This window comes from Chaetura pelagica, unplaced genomic scaffold, assembly GCF_000747805.2.
Source record: "Chaetura pelagica isolate M959 unplaced genomic scaffold, ChaPel_1.0 scaffold11, whole genome shotgun sequence".
NCBI classification, from domain to species: domain Eukaryota; kingdom Metazoa; phylum Chordata; class Aves; order Apodiformes; family Apodidae; genus Chaetura; species Chaetura pelagica.
In genome coordinates this window covers 3,559,776-3,568,378 of record NW_009952694.1, presented here as the reverse complement: position 1 = coordinate 3,568,378, position 8,603 = coordinate 3,559,776, and the positions used below count along the sequence as shown (strand labels likewise).

The following is an 8,603-nucleotide window of genomic DNA, read 5'->3' as shown; positions in this document are numbered from 1 at the left end:
ATTCTGCTTGTATCATACCAGAAATTCCCTCTATGGGTTGTTGCTACTGAAACAGGTGATCAATAAGCATCAAAAACATTTTTTCTCTCTTTCATCCCAGGGTTTTGACATTAAATATTTAAATTAATTCTAGAAATTGGTTTGGAAGTCTAAGCTGTGTGAACCTAGAGCTTACCACCATGATAAATAAGTCAAATAGCAATTAATCAGACAAGCTTGCATGCAGATTTACTGTCATTTTCAAAGGCGTGAGGAGTTTCTAGGTACTGAAGAGACAATGATTGTTAGACTGGAAATTCATTAAAGTTTACAATTAAAGACACAAAGCTTGATCATGCCCTCAAATATTATGCAGACATATTTTCTGGATTCTGCACAACACACTGTTTGCAGAGGCACAACAGGTGATTTAACAATGCAAACAATGATGTGTCTCAGGGCATCATTCAGTCAAAACCTTACAGCAGTAAAAAGAAGAAATGTAGTATCAATTAAAAATTTCCTTCAGAAGTTCAAAAAGACAACTTGCAATTCCTCTCTTTAAGAAAACACTGCATTAACATTTATATATTTACTCATACTTAGCATTCATGAACTAAATACAAAAGTTCAGTATAAGAGCTCCCTAGGCTAATTTCTGTTGGACCTTCTCCCTCCCACCAGCTGACCTGCACTTCCAGCTGTGAGAAGCGTTAATGCAAAAATTATAAGACTTTATGCAACCAAAGCCTCACTGAAGTCAACCTAGGAATAAGCTCCAAAATACACTTTCACTAGTGAAATTTTACTCCAGTGAAATTAAAGGGAGCTTCATGCCCTACTAACAGATACCTGCCTGCACAGAAATCATAGTCTCTGATATATCAATGCAAGAGACCAATTAACACTTCAGACTCAGGTGTGTAATGTCCCCAAATCTTCTTCTATTGTCCTGTCTTAACATCTCGCCTCTCCCCAGCTTTCTCAACGCCTTGAGAACTGTGATTTACACAGCAATCAAAGACAACAGAGCACCATGACAGAAGATTAAATGGGTGTTATTCTTTTAGGGAGCATTCTATGCAAATCAGAAAAATCATAGAATCATAGAATCCTAGGGGTTGGAAGGGACCTCGAAAGATCATCTAGTCCAACCCCCCCTGCCAGAGCAGGGTCACCTAGAGTACATCACATAGGAACACATCCAGGTGGGTTTTGAATGTCTCCAGTGAAGGAGACTCCACAACCTCCCTGGGCAGCCTGTTCCAGGGCTCTGTCACTCTTACAGTAAAAAAAAATTTCTGGATATTCACCTTGAACCTCCTATGCTCCAATTTGCACCCATTACCCCTTGTCCTATCACTGGTCATCACTGAGAAAAGCCTAACTCCATCTCCCTGACACTCACCTCTTACATATTTGTAAACATTGATGAGGTCACCCCTCAGTCTCCTTTTCTCCAAGCTAAAGAGACCCAGCTCCCTCAGCCTTTCCTCATAAGGGAGATGTTCCACTCCCTTAATCATCTTAGTAGCTCTGCGCTGGACTCTTTCAAGCAGTTCCCTGTCCTTCCTGAACTGAGGCGCCCAGAACTGGACACAATACTCCAGATGTGGCTTCACCAAGGCAGAACAGAGGGGCAGGAGACCCTCCCTCGACCGACTAACCACACCGTTTCTAATGCACCCCAGGATGCCATTGGCCTTCTTGGCCACAAGGGCACATTGCTGGCTCATGGTCATCCTCCTGTCTACCTAGAATCTTAGGGGCTGGAAGGGACCTCGAGAGATCATCTAGTCCAACCCCCCTGCCAGAGCAGGGTCACCTAGAGTACATCACACAGGAACTCATCCAGGTGGGTTTTGAATGTCTCCAGTGAGGGAGACTCCACAACCTCCCTGGGCAGTCTGTTCCAGTGCTCTGTCACTCTTACAGTAAAAAAATTTTTTCGGATATTCACCTTGAACCTCCTATGCTCCAATTTACACCCATTACCCCTTGTCCTATCACTGGTCATCACTGAGAAAAGCCTAACTCCGTCCCCCTGACACTCACCCCTTACATATTTGTAAACATTGATGAGGTCACCCCTCAGTCTCCTTTTCTCCAAGCTAAAGAGACCCAGCTCCCTCAGCCTTTCCTCATAAGGGAGATGTTCCACTCCCTTAATCATCTTCGTAGCTCTGCGCTGGACTCTTTCGAGCAGTTCCCTGTCCTTCTTGAACTGAGGGGCCCAGAACTGGACACAATACTCCAGATGTGGCCTCACCAATGCAGAATAGAGGGGGAGGAGAACCTCCCTCGACCGACTAACCACACCGTTTCTAATGCACCCCAGGATGCCATTGGCCTTCTTGGCCACAAGGGCACATTGCTGGCTCATGGTCATCCTCCTGTCTACCAGGACCCCCAGGTCTCTTTCACCTACACTACTGTCCAGCAGTTCAGCCCCCAACCTGTACTGGGACATTGTGTTGTTCTTCCCCAAATGCAAAACTCTACACTTCCCCTTGTTGAATTTCATCATGTTTCTCCCCGCCCAACTCTCCAGCCTATCTAAGTCCCTCTGAATGGCAGCACAGCCTTCTGGTGTGTCAGCCACTCCTCCCAGCTTAGTGTCATCAGCAAACTTGCTGAGGGTACATTCTATACCCTCATCCAGGTCGTTGATGAAGATGTTGAACAACACCGGTCCCAGTACCAACCCCTGAGGGACTCCACTAGTCACACACCTCCAACCAGATTCTGCCCCATTGACTACAACTCTCTGACTCCTTCCTTTCAACCAGTTCCTGATCCACCTCACTACCTGATCACCAAATCGATGTAAGACTTCAAGAGGATTCTCTTTGGCCAGTTTCTTCTCAATTTTAGTCTCCAGTAGGCTAAAATTCTTAATTCAGTGGTAAAAAATACTTCACGTCTTCCAAATGTAGCCAAATATTTTACTGAGTATTCCCCTGGAAAACATTCATGCTCCAGTTAGCACAAATATATCCAAGGCAGAGTTACAGCATACCTCATAATCTCAGAAAGTAAAGAATTATTATAATTTTTCAAGCTGAGGTTGTTTTTGGAAGAGGTAAGCAGCCAAGTAGAGAAGAACTCGCCCTTTTATGAAGATGCAAAAGGTTCCTGATACTCTCCACCATCGTTTCCAATAGGTTTACTCCATGACTCCCAATTACACCAGTCACTGGCCCTGTTTAGCACTTCAAAAATTCTGTAGCCAGTGAGATTCACTTGATTTATTCTGAGAAGCAGTGAAGAAAACATGGATTCAACAATTTTCAGTATAACATGAACTTCCTAAAATATGAATTAGTCAAACTTTCAAAGGATTGTCTTTATTTAGGTACACAGTAAATGAAATGAGACACTACAAAGCACCTTTCTACTGCAACACAATCAAATGGAAAACCAATATTGCTAATCACAACAACTGCTTGTATAACTTGTCTTTTTGTGATCGTTCTCCGGAATCCCTTTTAGTCAGCATTACCTCTCCAAAGAAGAGATGTCTGTGAGGTTTACCTGAGGCCATTGATACGAATACCAATAAAACTGACAACTATTTCTTCAACTCCTGTTTCTTTTCTCCCTGCAACCACAGTGCAGCTTTTATTGTTTAATCTCAAATTAGATTTTTTATTATTTTTTTTAATCTATACATTATTCCATATCCTTATTACTTTCTATCAGAACTTGGACTATATTTGCAGGGCAAAAGGGGCATCTTGCAGACAGCTCATCTCTCTCTGTTTAACAATTCTGCTGGCAAATAATTTCCCCATGCCCATTCATCTGCTACCTCTCAGAAAAAAACACTGCAAATGAGAGCAACAGGAACTTGCTGTTGCTTGCCCAAAGGAAACCAGCCATAAGAATGAACCAGCATGGTCCTTGGATCCTGGAATTACAATAAACATCCTTTTTACCTTCACTTCCCTCCTCAAATAAGCCTATGATCAAATTAACCAGTACCTCAGTGGCTGTCCTGTTCACAAAAAACTGAATACAGTGTCCTCACTTTTCTTCTGTTCCTAAATATCAGTGACAAAAGGTAAAAAGGTAGTAGGGGAAGCATCCTGGCACAGCTGCTAGAAGGACACTGTCAAATGTGCTCCTATCAACCAAGACCTCAATTAGTATTCTTAACCAGGAAGAGCCAAAGGGTACCAAAACACAGAGTTTAAAACCGAGCTGCAAATGCACATTACTAAAAATAACATCCCAAACTGTGGTTTGGATTGCAAAGGGATCACCTGTATCCTAAAATAAGAGTCGTGAGGCATTGTAACCTGTCATCTGAGTATTTTCCAGCTAAGGGCCCAAGACCTGTAAGTAATCTTTTTCTCATTTACATGTGCTTTTGTTGTTTTTACACTTCATGCAGCTCTTAGGTTTATTGCTCCAATAAGACCTGTTCACTCATGTGTGCTGAGAATGCCTTAATGCTCTATGAATCACATGTAACAGAGCTCTACACCTTATTTGGTGTAAAAGGAGGCAAATTGCTCCAGTAAAATGTAAAAAATAAAAGTTAGCAAGAAGCTGGCTTGTTGTAGAGTAGACATTTATCAGTTATTAGTCATTAGTTGAAACTCATAATGATGGGCAGTCAAGCATAGTGCTTCTCATCTTTGTTTTCAATGATGATAAAGCGCTGCCTGCTGCCAACAGTGCCTCAAAATGGAGAAAGGTACTTGAACTTGCTTCAGATGAGCAACTGGGTGCATGCCAATTTTTTACATGAACAGTCATAAGCATGTTCCTGCATAGCAGGATGTGATCACACTATTCAAAGCTGTAAAACCAGGTTTGCTTGCCAGTTATGTTATTGCTTCAAGATTATTGTGTTATGGACGATACTGTTTTGCCTGAACAATAAATTCTACACCTTTAACATTTAAAACTTTGTATAGAACTGTTACCAGTTAAAAAAAGGCATTTATAGAATTAAAGATAGGAGTGAAAACGTACCAAACACGCTATCTCCTAAACTATAAACCGTATCTTATTTAGCTTTTAAAAATCACTTCCTTCAAACTGTACCAATAAAAAGGTCCTCTTTCTTCTCTAAACCAGAAGGAAAGTAATTGCAATGACTTACTCAAGTCCTCAGCTTCAGCTGCCAACCACGTAATCATATTAACATTCCTGTCCGTAAGGTGATACGTAGTTAATAGGTGGTTGTTTGAGACATTGCACTGTATTGCCTCCTGCTGGAAACCACTACTTTAAAGTATTTTAAGAACGTCATACACTATGCTATATGTAATCCTTACTAGATGTCTGTCCCTGGCTGGATTACTCAAACAAGAAAGATACTTGAAGAAAGGCAGAATTGTAGAAAAAACAACTGGACAAATAAGTTTTTTTCCTTGAATGGGTTAAGACAAAACTGAACATTACAGACAATTTCCTTTCAGAGGATCAGTCATAAAACAGACTCAAGCTCCCCAGGATAACACAATATCTGTTCACTAACAAACATATCTTAGCAAATACAACCAAACAGTTGAGTTTGTTTTTTTAAGGGGGTTGGTAGAGGAGAAGATGGATGTCAATGTTTAGCCACGCTTTGGTTGTTTGTTTTTTATTCACTTGAAAATACATACTAAAAGTAGTATCAAATATTTGAGTTTATACCATTTTATTTGTTTTCACACATACAAAAAGTAGTTTGCATATTTGCTCAGCAATCTAGTGAATGATCTAAGATTACATAAACATGCACAGCTCAATACTGTGATAGAAGTGCCTCTCTCTGCTTCCTAGTAAGAAGTAACATTCACATATGAAATCTCAAAAAACCATTTTCATTACCTTCTGAAACATGAACAGTGCTCTTCATTTTTTGAAGAATAAAAAAAATATTCAAGTAAAATTCACATAGAAGAATCAGAACTTGGTAACCAATGTCAAGTATGCTGCAACAGAAGTCCAGTTAAATCCAGCTTAATAGTATAACTACCAGAAAAAGTATTGCAAAACAGCGTTTCAAAGACTGGTGAAAAGAAATTTGTATTTGCTTGGTGATAGGAAATGCAGAGTTCAGAGAATGTCGATTCTCTAGGAATGTAATCTATTCCTTACCTGAAATCAGAGCAATGTGTTGAAGCGCTTAGGGCTTTGGTGTTATTGTTTCTTACTGAGAAAAATCAGAAATCCTACAAGCAAAACCTAAAAAGCTCTACTACTTATATTCACAGTACTCAGCTGTCAAATGCCAGGCTATTGTGAAGAAAACCATAAAAATAACAGATGCAGCTTCATTAAGTGCAGTCAGTCCAAACCCTTACAATAATAAAGGCAGTTCTCTGTCATACAGAACTGGTTACGGTGGTCACTCAAATGACATTGCTCCAGCTCTGCAGACCAGAAAGCAGGAACAGAGCAACACGGTGTTCACACAGTGTGTCATGAAGCATTTAGCTCTCGTTGCCCAGTGACCTCTGAACTTTAAAAATGCCTTTTCCAGAGAATATCCACAGCATGCTAATGGTTTACCCTATTTCTGCTTTGTCTCAGCTTGCTCTCATCAATTCCCCCTCACCTTCTATTTGATGTCAGTTCCACCAAAAAGAAAAAGATTTTAACTTGCAGATGATATGAATGCGTGAGGCGACCTCAGATCTAACTTCCAATAATTTGCATTTGTTATGCTAAGCATATACATCCCCTGAATTATATCTAGTCCCTTTGTGGTCTAATGCAGGAATCCCTCTCTTATTGTTCTTGCTGTTAGCACTGTAATAACTACCACTATTGCAATGTTAACAAAAGACTACTAATAATTAAAGTACAGTACGAATTCCCAAGGAGTCTTCAAGTGAGAAACGCAGGTTGAAACAGTAGCTTCAATTCCAAGGACCTGTTTTCTAGATTCAAGAGTTACAGTCATAAAAGCACCACATATGTGAAAACACAACATATGATCAATACAGCTGTATTAATAATAATTAATTTAAAACAATGGTATTATAAATGGTATTATCATGGTATTATAAAGTAGTAACACAGCAGTGCAGCTTAATTCCAAATATTTGATTTTTCATTTGATTGGGGATTATTATTTTATTTTTTCAGCTGCACTATCTACTTAACACTACCAGTGCTTTTTGCTGACAGGCCTGAAGATGGCATTGTTAGTTGTGGCACTTAGGACATTACTATGTAAAATAATTATCTTTATTAATTTCCAAGCTTATTACCTGGAAAAGACTGCTCCTTAGCAGCTTAAAAATATATTAAATTAAAATGTGTATTAAAATGCCCTTTGATGACATTCTTTTGACATTCATAAAAGTTTTACAGTCCAAGTATGCCTGAAAGTCCACTTCAACAAAGAAGCAAAAACTCTTGAAACAAAAATAAAAAACTGAAGGATCCTTCTCTTACATTGAATGATTTTCGCTTATAAGATGGTCAATTTTCAAATGCCCTGTGCAAAAGAAGAAAGACCATAAACTTTTGGCAGTTTCCCAGTAGCTACGCTGCTCATCATTATTGTAAAAGCAAAATAAAGTAGCAAAGTTCCACCATTAGTATCTTTCAACATTAACATCCTTTGCAGTGTATACTGAATGGACACACAGTATGTTTTAACCAGCAGGCAGATGGAGCTTTCAAAGTTAAAGTAGGGGAGAATGCCAAAATAACAATTACAAAAGAATTAAAAGTACAGGGTGCGTAGAATGGACTCTTTTACCAGACTTCTCAGTACAACAGAAATTCAATCAACAGTATCAATACCACTCAAGATCACAAACCTGACTTTAAATCTAATAGAACTTTGTTAGATGTGAGCTAACTTTGCTAACTCACATTAAAAAAAAAATCTGTATTTCCAATATCAGACGAGTCAGATGAAACTTCTTGCCTAGGATGAAGATTTAAGGAGTTTCATCCAGTCTAAAAATCTTGTCTTTTTCCAGAAGATATAACCCCTACTTGGACTGCACCTTCCTACAGCCAATTTCTACTGAGCTAAATCTAGGAAAGTCTAAATCTACTGAGCTAAAATCCAGGAAGGAAAACAGTGGGGAAAAAACCACCCAAAACAACACAAAAACTCTTCCATCAGAAGCAACAAGACTCTTTTCATGAAGAAGAGAATGAATACAATATTCTTCTGTGAAAACAGGAAATTGTAAGGAGTGTGCGATCTGAGCAGAAAAAGGACCTCAGGTTCTTTCAAGTCACGTTACAGAAGTGTAAGGCTTTGAGAGTCAAGGACCACATGCTGATTTTTATCTCCTGAATGTAAAGCAGCAAAGGGAGGAACTGATTGCATTGTTGCATGTGGTACCATTACCTTCCTTTAACATATATTTCTGCCACGTATATCCCTTTACAAACCCTTGAGTCCCAGTTCACTGCTACTCAATGCATGATACCAATACAGCACACTGCAAAACTAAGCCTTTGGTCAATACACTCAAAACTATTTTGTGTTAAAAAAGGAGACAGGTAATACTCAGGTGCAAAAAAACCCAAAAAACTTTCCTAATGAAACGCACTGATGACATTTCAATGGGCACTACTACCACAAAGAAACAGTTGATCATTAATCAGCTATTTGCTACAAGGGCTCTCTTTGAGATTTTCAACAGAGAAAA

The 8,603-nt window shown here is 39.3% G+C and overlaps 1 protein-coding gene across 1 annotated transcript in view; it reads right to left on the bottom strand.

Moving 5' to 3' along the window:
- The window catches only part of MIPOL1 (mirror-image polydactyly 1), a 165,161-nt gene that overhangs the window by 111,435 nt on the left and 45,123 nt on the right, over positions 1-8,603 (bottom strand). The gene's annotated exons all lie outside the window — the stretch shown is intronic.